Raw genomic sequence first — 18,390 nt, 5'->3', positions numbered from 1 at the left:
CTACAAACACATACACATATGTGTATATATATATATATATATATATATATATATATATATATATATACACATATGTGTATGTGTTTGTGTCAGGTGTATGTGTATGTGTCAGGTATATATATATATATATATATATGTGTGTGTGTGTGTGTGTGTGTGTGTGTGTTTCAACACAATGTGCTTCTTGAATGAGACACAATACATGACAGCCAATTAGAGCAAGGGTCATTTACATGAGTTTTAAAGGCATAGTAACAAAAACAGGTTGAAAAATAGCCTTTTGAGTCTTCAGTGGCAGCTTTGGCCAATTAGAGCAGTTTTCTGGAAGAGAACTAGGCCCTGAACTTTTCACTGTGATTCTGAAGAACAGAGGAGGGAACCATTCTGGAATAATACAGCAGCTTGTTCTCAAAGATGCTCCTTCTTTCTGAAGGAGAGGATAAATGGTACGGGAAAAGAAGTGAAAAGCTTGAACACGGTGTTTTCATTTTGGGGAAACATGATTAATTAACTTGACTGAAACTTCAGACTTCACCAGTCAGCCATAACATTAAAAGTAACTCCTGGTTTCTACACTCACTGTCCATTTGAGCAGCTCCACTCATAAAGCTCTACACAAAGTTTCATTCAATTGTTCTACAGTTATAGACTGTAGTCCACCTGTTGCTATGCATACTTTGCTGGCCCCCTTTCACCCTTTTCTTTAATGGTAGGAACCTGCAAAAAACTACGACAGAGCAGGTATGATTTGGGTGGTGGATCATTGTCAGCGCTGCTGTGACACTGACGTGGTGGGTAGTGTATTAGTGTGTATTGTGCTGGTATGAGTGGATCAGACACAGCAGTGCTGCTGAAGTTTTTAAACACTGTCCACACTGTTAGACACACCCACCTTAGATGTAAAGTTAGGGACAGTAGCTCGTAGGTTGTTGCGCAGTGTTGGTTGTCCTCTGGTCCTTCATCATTGGACACAGGATGCAATTGGCTGGATATTTTTGGTTGGTGGACAATCCTCAGAGGGTTTTAAAAACTCCAGCAACCTTGCTGTAACTGATCTACTAGTACAAGAACTGCACACACAGACACACTACCACCACGTCAGTGTCACTGCAGCACTAAGAATGATCCACAAATGAAATCAATGGACATTTAAGGAGAAACAGTCGGAATAATTTGCAGAGACCTGGAAAAGTTTGATTTCAATCAGGCGACATGAATGTTTCTAGAGGGTCGGACACCCACAAACCTGCTCTGTGGTGGTCGTGAGCATTCAAAGAAAGAGTTAGCCAGGGCAAATTAAGTATGCAGAGCAACGCATGAATTACAGCTTTAATTATAGAACTATAAAGTGCACATATGTGATGAGCGGAACTGAATGGAAATGGAAAATGAGCATAGAAACAAGATGTTTTGTGTTGGCAGATCAATGTATATTGTGGTGTATAATTATGACAGGACATGATTTTGTTAATATTAGTATAAAACATGCTGAATTAATACCAGAGCAGAAGTGGCTTGTGGCAGATGGATTCAAGGGTCAGTATCCAGGGTCAGATTCAAATGGGTTTTTCTAGTAACAGTCATTGAACAAGAGAGCAAGGAACTGACCCCACTTCTACTGAGCACTGCCACTCTGCTCAGAGCAGGCCCTGGTGCCCTCGCTTGGCCCCAAAAGTGGAGGAGTGCTGGAGTGGCAGGTGACTTTTGCCCACAAATAGGGGTCTTAGTTTTGTTGACTTTTTCTGCAGTGTTTTAATTGGACCCTCGCCCTCCCTCCAGGAGGGAGAACAAGTGAGGATTTCTTTGAGCGACATAATGACGGCCTTGTGTCCGACATGGGAGGGGCTGAGAGAGAGAGAGTCTGGGTGAGAGAGTGAGAATGAGAGAAAGACAAGGAGAGAGTGGGCACGGAGAGAAATAAGAGAGAGGAGTGTGAGACAGTGAGAGAAGAGAAGAGAGGGAATAAAGGAGAGAGAGTAAGGGAGGGAGAGATTAGAGTGTAAGTGAACAGAACTCATAACAGGGTTTAAATCTGTTTGGTGAACTTGAGTGGGATATCGTTTCTCTGCTGTGTCTGGAATGTCACCATCTTTCTGAGACCGAATGGAGCTCTGTTTCTGATTAGAGATACTCATCTGCCTGAGGTTCTCAGGTTTGTACAGATCTCTTGAATTTCATCTATGTATTTATTTTATAGAAAGGAGCTGGATTCATTTATATACAAAGATTATGACAACAAATGGGTAGAGCTCATATAATGCCTCCTGTATGGGGAGGAACACTGACAATAGCACTGATTATTATTATTATTATTATTATTATTGTATATTTTTAATTATTATAATTATGAAAAATCACATATGAATTTTTGAACCTGTCATTGATATCTTCAGTAACACTGATAATATAAAATGTATATTATAGACAAGTGGTATTGATAAGGTCATCCAAAATATTTGTATCCATACACTCTTTATTCACAAAAGCTGTTTTCACACATGAAGTCCAGAGAAGCACCAGAGAATCAGGTTTGGAGATTTTTTGGGCTGGTCCTTTCACACATGTAATACACAGTGGAAGATTTTATTTCTCAGATGTGTTCTCGCAGCTGGAAATGGCATGGCATTTGTGCAGACTCAGACTTCACCTGGACTTCCTACTAAGGTGGTAGTGGGCTAATGTCCGCATGAAGCCCGGGACAGAAGATATTAAAGGGTTATCACATACAGCTCCTTGGGGTAACTTTTCTGGAAGCTCTCTAGGCCATGTGTGAAAAGGGTAAAAAGGTTTGTTGTCTCGTGCTCACCCATTCATTCATTGTTATCCCAGTTCAGGGTCACGGTGGGTCCGGAGCCTACCCGGAATCATTGGGCACAAGGCAGCGATACACCCTGGAGGGGGCGCCAGTACTTCACAGGGCAACACACACACACTCACACCTACAGACACTTTTGAGTCGCCAATTCACCTACCAATGTGTATTTTTTGGACCAAGGGAGGAAACCCACACGGACATGGGATGAACACACCAAACTCCTCACAGACAATCACCTGGAGCGGGACTTGAAGAGAATAAAGTCCAGGTCCCTGGAGCTGTGTGACTGTGACACTACCTGCTGCACCACCGTGCCGCCCACTTGTGCTCACCCATTTATTCTGAGCACACCCCCCCACCACCACCAGCCTTTACACTTACATCATGCCATAGACTGCAGTTCCACTCCTCAACACTCCACTGCTGTGGGGTTTGTAGTGCTCTTGCTAGCTCTTGGACTTGAGCATAGTAAACATAAGATTGTGCAGTTCAGTTTAATTCATGCCTGAGTGAGTAACTGAACCCTTGTGCCCACTAGAAGGACACCTTCATAAATAAATTCATCTGAATTCATTAAATAAAACTTTGAGACCTATAAGGTACTAGGATTTTGCTCTGTAGCCCTCCGCTGACCGCATGCCAGATGTGTGGGAGACGTTCTCTCATTCAGGCTTTATTCACAGACATGTTCTTCAGCGACCGAGGACCGTCGACGCCATCCAAGTGGTTCTTGGCAAGAGTGGCCTTAAAAAAACCAGGCCATCCTTGTGTTATCTGAGCTGCTGACAGAAAAATGAAAACCTTCTGCTGAAATGAGGTTGTGTGAGAGAGAAAGAGATGAGAAAGAGAGTGAGAAAGGGAGGGGACAGAGAGAGAGAGTGAGAAAGAGTGACTGCAGAATCACTGTGACAGACAAGGAAAGCCATGATAGAGCAAGAGAGAGGAGTAAATGTAAGTGAGAGAGAGAAAAGAGTGAAAAAAAGACAGAAAGACGAAATCGGAAAGAGGGCAAGAAAGAGAACAGAAAAAGAGAGAAAAAAGGTAAAGCAAAGAGTGAGAAACAGACCTAAAGCTAAAGCCATATCCCGTTTTGAGCTCTGGTTCTTGAACTCCTGGATTCTTAGAACCTTGATGCTTTCCAATGAACTGATCAATTTTGATGGGAATCAAGGTTGTGTCCAAAAACATGTGGGTAGGTGAATTGGCTTCTCTAATAAAAAAAATGTCCTGGTGTGTGAGTGAATGTGAATGAATGTCTGTTTGTGTGAGTGAATATGTGTGTGCCCAGATATGGATTGGTGCTCTATCCTGGGTGAAATCCTAGTGCCCGATGCAGTCCTCCATGTGGACGGTCGTTCCTGGTCGAGAGTACGCTGTGCGCGTTTGGCTGCCGCTTCTTGCCAGTGTGTGTGTGAATTGAGTGTTCCGAGCAGTTAGAATTGTAAAGCGCCCTTGGGTGTCTAGAAAGGCGCTATATAAGTGTAACGATAGTTAGTAATAGTCCCTTCATGGAGTGATTAGGACTAGGGCAGCATCAGAGCCATAGATAAATGGGAAGAGTCAGGACAGCGCCAGAAAGCAAATAATGGGTTCAACTGACCTCGTCCAGCTCCGCTGCGCCCTAGTCTCAGCCACAGATGCTCTGCCCACAAGCTGATGGAGAGTCTGATACTTTCAGTCTGTTAAGCTGGCCTCACTGCCCGGGGTTCTGCAAATTGTATCCAGATTGGCTCGTTGCCTCCTCCTACATGTCAGTCAGATTTCTTTTCTTGAAGGAGTAGGTGGTCCTTGGCTACATTAAGTGGCAAAAGGTACCCGAGTTAGGCAATGCGAGACTAGCTGCACCCTAACTTTATTCTCTGTGCTCTTTTTGGAGCTTCTTTAGCCCATGGATGTCATCAGCGTTCATGCTAAAGAACCTGCTCTTCTTTGCTTTCAGTTGGGTTTACATTACATGACTTTTAGCCTGATTTTAACCCCAATTACAAGTTGCTTTTGGCTTCCAGAACCGATTAATGGTGGTGGAAATGCACAAAATGGTTCAAAATTAGGTGCGCCAATGTAAAGGAACCAGTTCCATGCCAATGGAAAAGGGCTTATCCAAAGCCAAGCTATTTATTTTCCTCTCCTCTCTCCCTCAGAAAAATAGCAGGCCTTTGATGAAGGAGAGAACTTTCCATGATCTTCCCTGTTGGGGATGAAGTGGTGAGAAAAAGGACTCTGCTGCTTCTTCGCTCTTTGGTTCTAATAATCAAGTCTTTGTTTTGGGCTGTCATAGCAATGAGGACAGCTCTGCCATAATCCAGTCATACACTATTCACCCTCGACCTCATTTTGGTGGAGTACATCCATGTGCCTTGCTAATTGCCTTCTCCTGGATCAAGCAAGGGTTTTCTCCACCAATGGTTGCACAGGAATCTGGAGCTGGAATTGGATCTGAGCAGATCAGGGCTGATGTACACTTCATACTCCACTCCATCTGTTGACAAACACATCTTTAAATCAGCACTTCAGTGCTTTCTCAGCAGCCATACAACACTCTAGATGGCTCCTGGCATTGAGTGAGGTGACTGTAAGCTGAAGTGCAGCCTCCTTTAGAAAAACAAAGCACCTCTTGGAACTTTCTTGGAACTCATTCACATCCACACTCACTCATGGTTAGGAATTTTGCCACAAGGGGGTGCTATTCAGTCCTGAAATCAAAGAGAGTGAAGATTCGAGAGTGAAGCATGATCCCCAAGACTCTCAGTCTCAGAATTCCATCATCTAGATTTGAACCTGCACACCGTTTGAGTTTTATGGAATCATTTACTGAAAAATCAAACAAAGAAACAAAACGTTTAGCGTTAAAAAGAGATGGGTTGAAAAGAAATAAAACTCCAGGTGACTGTGAGGAGTTTGGTGTGTTCTCCCCGTGTCTGTGTGGGTTTCCTTCAGGTGCTCTGGTTTCCTCCCACAGTCCAAAAACACACACTGATAGGTGGATTTGGCAACTCAAACGTGCCCATATATATGTGTGTGTGTGTGTGTGTGTGTATGTGTGTCACCCTGTGAAGGTCTGGCGGGCTCCAGTGTTCCAGAGTATGTTCCTGCCTTGTGCTCAATGATTCCGGGTAGGCTCCAGACCCACCGTGACCCTGAACTGGATAAGCGGTTACAGACAATGAATTATATATTGTTATAGCTTGTAACATATGATTATGCACAATGGCACAGCAAGTAGTGTCGCTGTCACACAGCTCCAGGGTCCTGGGGTTCAGGGTTCTGTGAGGAGTTTGGTGTGTTTGGTGTGTTCTCCCTGTGTTGGTTTCCTCCCACAGCTTCGGTTTCCTCCCACAGTCCAAAAACACACGTTGGCAGGTGGATTGGCAACTCAAAAGTGTCCATAGGTGTAAGTGTGTGAGTGAATGTGTGTGTGTGTGTGTTGCCCGGTGAAGGATTGGTACCCCCCCCCAGGGTGCCTTGCCTTCCTGCCTTGCACCCAGTGATTTCAGGTCGGCTCCGGACCCACCACGACCCTGAAATGGATAAGGGTTACAGATAATGAATGAATGCTCAAGTCCTGTTAATTTTAACTTGTTAGTATTTATATGGCTGAATAAAATCAAATCCTTACAGAGACACTTTGACATCTAGTGTAATGCCACCCCAGAAATGTTGGATGAGCAAGAGTTCACAAGTTGATCTGTATGATGTCAATGAGCATAATTATAGTATCAACTCCTCAATTAGAACTACTAAAGAGTCATATGTAAGCAGAGATGAGTGTATGTGTGTGTGTGTGTGTCAGTCTCCCAGCCAAGCCAAGAAAGCATTAGACTATTGGCTCCATAACAGCTGTAACATCTGCATTTCATGCTGCTGCTGCTGCTGACTCTGCTCTTGGATATACAAACGCCCTCTCTCCGAAATACTCTCTACACACTGTTTACATAGTTCCTGAGGGTCATTACTCAATAGTGACCTTCCAAAACTTGCTTTGAATGCCCTTCTGCTTTGGGGGAAAATGAAATTTGATTTCATATCTCCTGGAAACAAGGACTTTCATAGCCATAAAATAAGATTTATGACATCAGACTATTTAACAGCCCTTTGTAAAATTTTGAATGGTTCTTGGCATGGACTTACTTGGAGGGCTTTTATAGAATTCTTACAGGGTTTGAGGTCAGATCAAGTTCTTCTACACTAAACTCACCCAAACACTCCTTTATGAACCTTGCTTTGTGCACTGGGGCACAGTCATGCTTGAACAGAAAACAGCCTTTCCTAAAATTTGAGGCATACAACTGCTCAAATATTTCCCTTCAATGGAACTAAGGGGCTTAGGCCAATCCCTGAAAAAAACAACCCCATAGCAATATATTTCCTGCACCAGACTCATTCATCAGACTGCCAGATGGAGAATCATGATTTGTCACTTCACAGAACGTTTCCACTGCTACAGAGTCCTGTGGTGGCGTTACACCCATTCATCACCAGCCTGAAATGCAGCTGTTCAGCCATGGAAATCCATGCCATGAAGATCATGGCTCACAGTTTTTATGTTGATGTAAATGCCAAAGAACATTTTAAAATCTTGTTATTGAGTCAGCAGTGCATTGGTAACCTTTATGCACTATGTGACTCAGCAATTGCCCATGTGACTATAACCTTATGAGGTCTGCCACTTTGTGGCTGATATGCTGTGGTTCCTAAACACATCCACTTTTCAATAATACCACTCAAAGTTGATTGTGAAATATGCTGGATGGATATAATGCATGGAAATATGCAACCTTGTTTAAATTGACCCTATATTGGCATACATGTCTTGCACTTGATGAATGTTTCATTGAATGAAATCAAGGGTCTGTCAACACTGAGTTTGTCTGTGTTGTTGCAAGAATGAAATCAAACAAGATGTGTTCTGTGCCCCCCCCCCTCTTTTTTTTTTAAGATTGTGAAGCACGTTTCACCTCCTATCAGTTTAATGAGGATAAATTGGTCCATGCAAATATCAATGTAAATGGTTCCAATTGTGACCACTGTTTGCAAATCTTCTCCATAAACTCTTTTTAAACATATGATAAAAGCCTTTATCAACACACATTGTGAGAGAATGTTGTTAAAAGCCGAATGGGACAGAGGAAGGAGGTCACTGACGAGATTTCCATTAGCTAAAGACGTTTTCAAAGCTGTTTCCTCTCCCTCACTTCCACCTCTACCTCCTCCTCCTCTTGCTGCTGCTGCTCCTCAGCCCTCCTTCTCACATTTTCACCATCCACTAAACAGCAATTCCCCTATTCACTCTGCAATGCTCCAGACGGGGCCTGATGGATTTGTGGCTTCTTCTGTTGTCTGTTCTTCACAATGGCTTGTTGTAGGGGCATTTGCTGAGAGAGGGGTGACTCGAGGACACTTGACTTTGAGGGAAAAGCGCATTGTAGCTCAGCTGCCTTTCTGCGCAGCAGTGAAAAGGTGAGTGTTGACGTCTTTCTCTTTCTTGTTTCTGGTGCTGGGGTGGGGTGGGGGTTTGGTTGTAGTGGGGGACTCTTTGAGGTTGGCGGCTTTGTTTTTGAAGCCCTACTTTTCTGGCAGTTGCAGAATGAATGGAAATTCCTGGCTCTGGGTTTTCCTTTGTCAGCTTTTTTTTGAGGGGGGGTGGGGGGTGGGATTAGCAGAGAGGCTCAAGGAGTTTGAACATTGGGGCTGGATGCTCTTCTTGGCCCACCTGGACAAAGCTGCCCACCACACTGTGCCAAGCAGCTTTTATTTAATTGACTTGATTTAAGAACCGATATCAGGTCAGCCTAGCACAGTCTAGCACAGCCTAGCTCTAAAACAAGCGAATGCTCAATGAAATAAGAGAGGGTTTTGCACAGTAATGTGGATGTAATATTTATGTACCCACTGCTCTCAGCTGGGCAAGGATGCCCACCACTCTGTGCCAGCCAGACTTTATTGACTTGGCTCGATTTAGTGAATCGTACTGCTGCCGTCTGGCACAGTCTGGACAGCAGTTAAACAAGTGAATGTCCAACAATTGACAGGTGTGACCGTCCACTTTTCCATTCTGAGATGGCAACACAACACTATTCCTCTGAAAGGATCAGTAAGCAAAAGAAGAATAGAAAAAAAAATCTAACAAAGAAGCTGCTGCTGTTTTCAGAACAATAGAGTGACTGCCTCAGAGCCCAGATATTGGTGGATATTTATGATATTATAATTACAAAATGTTTATGCTATTTTATTAGTCTTTAATGCTTTGGTGTAATTCAGTGTAATAAATAATAATTGATCAGCTTTAATATTAAAATGACATTGACTCATTGGTCAATTGACAATAGTCATCAATCACTGTATCAGCTCCACATACAGGAGCACTTTGTAGTTCTTAAGTTATAAAAAGTAGCCCATCTTTGTTAGTCACCTTTCACACTCTTATTCTGTGGACCCCCACAAACCAACACAGAGCAGAGCAGATATGGCCACTGATGAAGGACTAGACGATAACACAAAATCTGCATGGTACCTACACTACAATCTCTACTCTGCTTTTTTGCTTTTCCACTAGGCAAATTTGGAACCTGATACCTAGAGCTGGGTAATTTTTTAGTCCCTGCTTGCTCGTGGTTCCAAGTGAGCCGAGTAGGGATTAAATCATAATGTATAAACCTTGCAGAGCGCTGATTAGTCAGACAAAATTGTCACACTCTGCTCCACAACACAGAAATCCAGCACTAGATGGACATATCCACGCTACATTAAAGATAATATTTTTGTTTACATCTGACTCACAGTGGCACCTTTTAAAATTACACTGTGGTCTTTTGAAGAGATTCAAACACTCCTTGCTTTGGTGGCTGAGGAATAAATTCAGCGAGAGCTTGTTTTGGTTCAACAAGGAATAGAAAAACTACACTGATCTGTTGGAACTGATGCATGGCTAAGCCATTTTAGTCCCAAAAACTACAACAGCATGGAGGTACACTATGTAAACAACACTTAACATTACCACTGCCATTGTTGTATTTTTTTTCTCCACCAAACTTCCTATTCCTGTTAGCGACAATGTTTTGCGATATCACCAACTGCGTTTCGGGAGGAGGGGGAGACTGTGGGTGTGGGACATTTACCTGGTACCAGCGACCATAAGGTGGGTAAAGTCGAATTGAATAGAGAGTAGAATCGAGAAGAGAGCACAGTGTTTAAACCCCCAGCAGCACTGCTGTGTTTGATCCACTCGTACCACAGTGACATCTGTGTCCTGACTAGTGAAAAACAGCGTGAATGGGTGTTAATAAAGTATGCAGCTGTAGAACTGCAGAGTGCATCTATATGGTCAGTGGAGCTGATAAAAAGGACAATGGGTGCAGACTAGTTTACATTGAAAAATGGATAACTCTTAATAAGAGTGTTCTCTGAATGTGCAGTGCTTTCACTTTCAGCTTACTCAGACGTTCTTTAACTTGATGCATAAGCCGCACCGTTATGCCATACCCATTGAAACATTCTTTTTGGATTTGGGTTGATAACCACTCCACAGTGGAAAAAAATCTGATCAGACCATCTTTATACACCATTTCTAGCATGACTCCTTCGCGCTTCACCTGAGAACACAGAACTAATTCATTAGACAGCTAGAGCCAGCTGTTTCACACAGGTTGGGTGGTTCTCTTGGGGTTTTTTTTACACCGCAGAGAGCAGTGTGCGTATGTGTGTGTTTTGTGTGTGCGTGCGCGCCACTGCTGATGGTGGAGGAGGGCCAGGCCCCTTCCCCACTCCTCTGCAGGGATTAAACACGTTGAAAAGAGCTCTTTGTGCCGGCAGCGTTGGAATGCCTGTCAGAGCTCGGCATCTTTGGGAAACAAACAGCCAAAGTCAACGGAACATTTGAGCAAAGGCCTACTGGAATATAGCAACTACTGCTGTGGACCCCCTAAACATAGGGTGGGTGGAGGATACTGGGGGTGTTCATGTGGGTGTGGTCTTATAGAGAGCCAGGGAAAGACTGACTCAATCACTCCAAGCAGCAGAATCCCAGCCAGGGATGTGTTAGTCAGGCTTGTCCTTTACGACCCTTCATTATGCGCTAGCTCTATGCTATAGTACATTCAGAAACATTAAGGTGCTTTCACTGTAGACACAGATGTTTGACTGTGCCCTCACAACTCCATAGACAAACAGTGACCACAACAATGCAAAGCACTGGAGTAGCCACAACTTAATCAAAGGTCAATTATAAAAATTTACCTCGTAAGTCAGATTTCAGAGCTGAGCGTGTTCCAGTTAAACACCAGAAAATCCTATGCCCTAGCTTTTCATTGGTTGTTTGTTCCTGGTTAGCACTGTTAGCACATTATGCAATTTTTTTTACTCATACAAACACCATGGAAACACCTCCACAAACAGCAGTCGGACAGTACTGTGTGTATGACTGATTTAACGAGACACAAATAGATAGCAGCACTAATAAACTGTACAATAGTGATGCTTACACACATTGGATGTGTGAGCATCCATCTTAGATTTTGAACTTGGGGTTGGAGAGGCTCTCCCACTCTGAGTATGAAATCTGACTTGTGCCCACACTTTCCTACTTGTGACCTGGAAAATCCAGCATCCGAGTTCAAATGGAACTCAGCAGAAACACCATCCAATAGTTTTAGTGTGATGAGTGACTTTAGTGATCCAAAACCTTTCATACCTTTCATCCTACATCAGTGCCTAAAGTCTCAGGATCTTCTAAAAAGAATAGAAATATTTTCTGCAGCAAAGGGGGTCTGATTTCAGGAGAAATGTTGGATATTGTGGTTTGGTACCAAATAGCTGTGAGATTTTGGAGTCCATTCCAGGTAAGTTCCGCACCTGTCGTGACCCTGAACTGGACAAGCGGTTAAAGACAATGAATGAATGAATTTTGGGGTCTGGGGTTCAATCTTCACCTCTGGTCATTCTCTGTGGGACATGTTCTCCCTGTGTCTGTATGGGTTTCCTCCCTCAATCTAAAAACACATGTTGGTAGGTGAATTGTCTGTGTGAAGCTCTCTATATGTGCTGAATGCAATGTGGCTGAATGTTGGTCTTTCTGCAGTATAGTTTGAGTTAAGGCTGATTTATGCTTCTGCATTGACTCAGAGAGTGTGAGCATTTATACTAGGTGTGTGTTTGGTGTGTCTGCGTTACTCTGCAATTACATTGCCAAAACACTAGGGTTTAATCACAAATATCTTCCTCAACTCTATGTTGTACAAAATGTAGTGGTGTTAGTCTTTTGTGAAGTGCACTAGGGAGTATGTCACTATTTGAAACAGAGCGTAGATTAAAAATTGTTCCAGGAAAAAAAAAAACAATTGCAAAGCTTGGACTTTTTCCCAGTCTTCATGGCAGTTTTTTAAAGGCATCTGTGTATTTCCCTCAAGTTGATTCACCTTTTTATTTGTTCCATGGCATCACAAATGATGTAAATCTCTCACCATAAATTTACTGTTGTCTACAGTCTCTAGTGTGGAAAAGAGAATTTCATATTTCTGGACTTCCTCAGTTATCTCTCAACTTGATCCATGTTCATCCATTTGGGGACCAATTTCTGTTGTTGCATTCTGCATTGATGCCTACTGTAATTACATTGCTGGGGAGGGGCGTGTCACGTTATGGCATAGGGTATAGCTTAGGGTTTGCGTAGAGGTGAGACCTACCTGTTGCTTATGGAAGAGGTTTAATGCCTAAGCAGCAATTGGCTTTTAGTTTTGCAGCTCCAGTGCAAATCTAAGGAAGCAAACTTCAGACTTCAAAAGTACCATTACTGATCAATGGCAGCTAGATTTTAAAAACATATAGCATGAATTTTACAACCGTTTTTCGGTTGTAACTGCTGCGTATCACAAAGAATAAATCAGTGAGAACTGGCTGTTTTTAAGGTCTCAGAATGCAAAGTGCTGATCTTTTTCTTCAGTGCTTTTGGGTAAACCCAGTCATCTCTTCCTGTGGTTTGAATTTCATCATGGTTCAGCTAAGCCCAAACCCATCATCAGAATGGAAAATGAATTTAAGCCTCATTTGTTTATGCACTTCAGAGCCGAGGATGATATTATTCATATTCCGTCATATCCCAGGGAAAAGAAAAAAAAGTTTTTTTGCATGTCTTCTCAAGAATGTTTTTAATGGTTTAATGTACAGCACAAATCAGAAGAGTCACGAGTCATCAAGCACTTGGGGAACCTCGGGTGATGAACGACACACTACACTGAAATCCACAAGATCATCTAAAGGATCACTCACATAAGTGAAGATTCTGAGAGCTATAGGGAAGTTTTGTGCACAACATTACTACCAATAAATAGATTATGATAGCAGTTATGATCATTGTGTGAAGAATACACCCATTTATTCAGGGACTGCACAGCAATGTGTATAGAAAAATGTAAATAATGTAATAATAATAAAACCTTAATAGTTAATTTCATTAATATTGAACGTGTGACATTTTTGAAGATAAAAATATTGGTGGTTGCTTACTGATAAATTCATTTTAATAGGACATATGAACAAAATGATTGTTTCAGTGCATGTGCACATTAGTTTAGGGACCTGGAACCTACCAACCCACATACTGTAAAACAAGACCAACCTGTGTTTTTTGTGGGCTGCCTAATCCTTAAAACACAGGATAAGCAAGTCTGTCTGATTATGTGCTGCATATGCTTACATAAAGTGCAGAGACTTCAGTTTTGTCCCTCCTCTTCTCCAATCACAGTGCTGGACTCGTGTTTATGTGAGAGTGCAAATACAAGGATAAACTGGACAAAACAAACCCAACCAGCTTGGAGAAAGAAGCATACTGATGAAATGTGGCTATAAAAGACAGCAGAGAACTAAACAAAAATGGCTAAAATTCAGCAATACTTTCCTCGCTGCACAGTCCTGGGCTCTCGTGCTGAACTTAGCTGTGGCTCATTCTCATTTAAAGGAACATGTGCTAAAACTGGTAATTGTGAATAGAGCTGTTTATTTAGGGGGAGAACAGTGCTGTGCTGTTTGACCGTTGTGGTGATTTGATCAAAGCATGTCACAGACGTTTCTCTAAGACTCCAAACTGTGTAAATTTTGCGGAAATGTGTAGAATATGTCCCCTTTAAGCAGGGGGAAAATTATATAAACAATGAAGTGATGCCTTTCTCTCAGCCCCAGGAGGGATAGCCTCAGTATGGGGCCACAGGAAAGCCTGGTCTTCTATGTCCTACAGCCTACAGGAAGTCCACATATAGCACATATACCAACCTCCTGCCGTTATTTTATTCTGCCACTTTTATTATCTGTTTCTTTCCTCTGCTCCTTTGCAGGATGGCTCATGGAGAGCTGCGGTTTGATTATGATCACTCTCTATAGGAATGTCTATTGTGTTGTCACCATGCGGCTCTGTAATTACAGGTCAAATGAGGAATTGCATTTTTCACCAATACTGGAATCACATGATCCCAGAAGTTAGGGAATCCCCACCATCATCCATCTGTCTATTGTTGTGGATTTAAGATTGGAATTCAAACACCATTGGATTTGGCATGTGAACACATGGTAGGATTGGGCACTGCTGTTCTTCTTTTTTTTATTTAACCTGGAACATTGCATCTGATGTAATAATATATATTTGGTCATACTTAATTTTTACTTAATAGCTGGTTAGTGACACATTAACAACAAATGTAACAACTATGTAAATAGTGGTTGTTCTTTCTTAAAAATGGGTAACAGTAGTACAGCAAAAAATGTATGCATAAATAAAATAGTATTGCATCTATAAATCTGAATGCATCACCAGTAAAATAAGATTTTGTTATACAAATTTTTAACATGTGTGGCATGGTGGCACAGCAGGTAGTGTCACAGTCACACAGCTCCAGGGACCTGGAGGTTGTTGGTTTAAGTCCCACTGGGAATGACTGTCTGTGAAGAGTTTGATGTGTTCTCTCAGTGTCCGCGTGGGTTTTCTCTGTGTGCTCCTGTTTCCTCCCACAGTCCAAAAACACACGTTGATTGGTGGAATGCCAACACAAATTTATCCATAGGTGTTTATGTGTGTGTGTCTGGCCCCCACCTCCAGGATGTGTTCCCACCTTGCACCCAGTGATTCCGGGTAGGCTCCGGACCCAACGTTGCTGCTATCAGCAGTGACCCACAGTCATAAATATCTTACAGATTAAGGCCAATGGAGTGCTAGTGCTATGCCTCATGCCCAAGGACCCTCGCTGTTGTAAACTAGTGTTCCTGACAGAGCTGTATATTAGACTCTAATAATCAGGGAAATGGTTTTATCCATTCTGCTACTTCATGCGTATTCGCAAGCATCAGTTGAATGAGTTAAAATGCTGGCTGCTGCTTTCGTAATCCTTTTTTAAATACAGCCCTAGATAAAAATACAGATTCTCGCATTGTCCAGCCAAGACAGAATTATAATTCCTGCCTAAGAGTCCATCTTCTTCTCTGTTTGCATTTGTTTTTGCACTCCTGCATTCCTCCATGCTGTGCCTGCGCCTAACCCAATTTAAGTTTACCTCTTCCTTTTGTTCTCTGTGACCCATAAAGGAAGGCCATATATTTTACTGAGATTAACAGATACATGTCCAAACAAACCTTTGATGGTGTTCCTTTGACCTGCACTTGTCTAGGGGTCTTGGCAAGGCAGGCAACTTCCTGGTATTCAGAAACAATGAAGCTTCAGTGGGCGAATACCAGAGATTCCCCTCAGCTTTATAAAACAACCCCAGGTGGCTCTTACAAGGCTAATAATCTTTTTACTGCCAGACTTTGAAGCATTCACGAAGAAGGGAAGACCATGAGACAGTTTTAGATTCTTTTCAATCTTTGTATTGTAGACTGCATAGATTTGCCAAGGTGTATGTCCAAACATCTAAACAGCCCTTGTAATTAGTAAATCTGGATACTATGAACTGCACCAATTGTGGTGACAGCTGATCAGGTGCATATTGTCGCTGTCCTAAGAAAAGCATGTGTCTCATGCTACTAAAAATAGTAGCTTTACAGGAAAAGGAAAAAAAAAAACTTCTATCTTTTAATGGAAGTCCATGTAAAATGTGAAGGGTGTCTGCTGCATTTAAATGATGTAGTACACTATAAATTGACAACAATGGAGATACACATTTTTCATTGGACAGCGACAGTACCGTTGTATATTCCCATAAAATGGATGACATGAAATGGGATAGCTATGTGCCTAAGATCACTATGCCCAGTGCCAAGTATCCAAAGCATTTGGTTAGGAGATGTGAGCTGTGGTTTTTAGAGAAATTGAGCTTTTTTAAAAACCTTTCAAATAACGTTTTGTCCCCAGAACCTAATTTGGCCAAATATCTTCCAATCCTCACAGAAATGTTCCAAAAATCTCAGTGGGACAAAATCTCGATTTACATCCTTGGCTTCAGATAAAATGTTGAAAGAGCAGGTGTCCCCCAGCATAATGCATCTCCATTATAAAAAATGGCTTTTGCACACCATCCAAAAACTGTTACATAATGTGAAAGTGTGTGTAAACAGCTGCATACACATTTCTAGCTAAGGATACGTTTACTGCCTTGTCCCGTTTTCCCTTGAGCCGTCTGGCTTCATATTTGTGGTGTGGCCTAAAGTGAAAAAAAGCAGTTTAACTGGCCACATCTTTCACTGGGTACACGAGTGGCCATAATCATATGCTCAGAGAAATGTCAAGTATTCCTCAGTCTGCCCTTCAGTATTCTGTTGACATGCACAATGCAGTGCTTTACGCAACCAGTTTTCCACATCTGTGTTCTCTTGGAACCCATCTGCAGAAGCTTGGTGTCTGAAAGAGAAGCAAAGGCCTTGGGCAATGTGTTGCCATGTGTCTTCCAGCCAACGAATTGTCAACCAGCTGCTGGAAAAGAGAGAGCGCTCTTGTTGTGTGCTTTTGAAGACAGCTATAGTGGGGCTACAACTATGGCCTGTTCCAATTCCTCATTGAGAGACATTTATACTATGTGCAGTGGCCTAACAAAGACTGTATGGATCATAACTACGTTGTGTCTCAAACCAATTGCACTAATGCAGAAGTGTAGCCAGACTTTCATTTCAGGAGGGGCTTCAGAATATATTTCCAAATGTCTTTTCTAATACAGGATGCCAATAAAAAAGGATGGTCTGGACTGGTCATCATGTTCAATGCCAGGCCTCAGCTAGAAGGTCATACTGGCACCCAACATTTAGAAGTGCAGCAGGGAAACATCTTTTTCTGTGGTAATGAAGAAACATACAATATATTTGGATATTTGGAGTTGGATATGTTTTTCTGATCCAGAACTAATCATCCAAAATCAATAATGGCCTCAATGAGGACAAACTCCTTATGAGTTCAGAAGAAACAGTAAATTGTGCTTTTCCACTGCATGGTGCCTACACAAATCTACTAGACTCTGCTTTTATTGCTTTTCCATTGTAAATCTGGTACCTGAAACCGGGTACTTATTTTAGTACCTGGTGGTTCCAAGCTGGCAGAGTTGGTATATAACTATATATAATCCTTGCAGGGCACTGACTGGCCAGAGAGACTTGTCAATGATGACTAAAAGCAGACAACCATCACAAACTAGCCATCTGTAAAGTACCCAAGCTACAATAGAAATCACATTTGTTTTTATCCGACTCAGAATCTCAGTTTGTAACATTATGCCATTGACATTTGAAGAGGTACGTTTGGACATTTTGAACGTTTCTCGGATTGGTGGCGAACTTCTATACAGATCTGTCTGAACTGATGCGCAGCTATGTTCAGGTTGAAAAAACAACATGCAAATTCATATGAATAAACATCATATAATGTTACCATTGCGGTTCTGGTTTCCAAGTTAGTGGTTCCCATTAGTGATGGGGTTTATGATGTCACCACCCACATTTCGGTGACTGTGCTAGTGGAAAACCAACGTGGTACCATGCAGGGGTCATGCAGTGGAAAAGCATCATAAAACTGGTAGTGACCAAATTTGGCAAACGAAAAGGGGTCAAATAAAGAACAAACTGTATCTCCACAAAATACCACCAAACAGTGGGTCCAGTACAGTTGCTACAGATAAAGATACTGCTGGTAGCTAAACCACTGGTCACATGACCTGTCTGGCTTAATGGGATGACCACATTCTTCTTTGCTTTAATGTGCAGCACTGTCTCCCGTAGTTAACCTATAATGAGGATGAGCTACAGGAAGGTGTGTGTGAGTATGTATTGGACCGATAGTGTTTGAGTGTGGCACTTACCACCAGGTGGTTGTCTAGGATTAGACAGCTGGCAAAGAATGATAAACATGCAGCAAATATCCCTTTCCTTCTCTTTTCCTTCAAGTCTAACTGAAATTCCACTGGGGAGTAATCCTCGATGCCGCTGGGGATGTAGCAGTAGGCTGTTATTACACTACTGCAGCAGGAGCGTGGCTCATATTCCATACCTTTGTCCTTCCTCATTCAGTAATCAGTGGTTTTTACCACCAAAATTATTGACCAATAATCCATCCAAGCCACTAAGTGCCCATATAATGACTGTTTTGTAATGTAAATATGAAACGCTGTAGAAAATTA

At 42.1% G+C, this 18,390-nt stretch overlaps 1 protein-coding gene across 4 annotated transcripts in view; it reads left to right on the top strand.

Moving 5' to 3' along the window:
• Nucleotides 1-2,052: 2,052 nt before the first annotated feature.
• The window catches only part of phldb1b (pleckstrin homology-like domain, family B, member 1b), a 109,428-nt gene continuing 93,090 nt past the window's right edge, over nucleotides 2,053-18,390 (top strand). For 3 of the 4 annotated variants that reach the window (XM_066662537.1, XM_066662536.1, XM_066662534.1), the window contains exon 1: nucleotides 8,185-8,272. The gene's annotated coding sequence lies outside the window, so the exon portion shown is untranslated. Of the gene's footprint in view, nucleotides 2,153-8,184; nucleotides 8,273-18,390 lie in introns of those variants that run through there. The other variant, XM_066662533.1, reaches the window with a different exon arrangement.

This window comes from Hoplias malabaricus, chromosome 1 (assembly GCF_029633855.1).
Source record: "Hoplias malabaricus isolate fHopMal1 chromosome 1, fHopMal1.hap1, whole genome shotgun sequence".
Taxonomy (NCBI): Eukaryota; Metazoa; Chordata; class Actinopteri; order Characiformes; family Erythrinidae; genus Hoplias; species Hoplias malabaricus.
The sequence above is the reverse complement of the archived record's forward strand: the minus strand, read 5'-3'. Positions and strand labels throughout refer to the sequence as shown.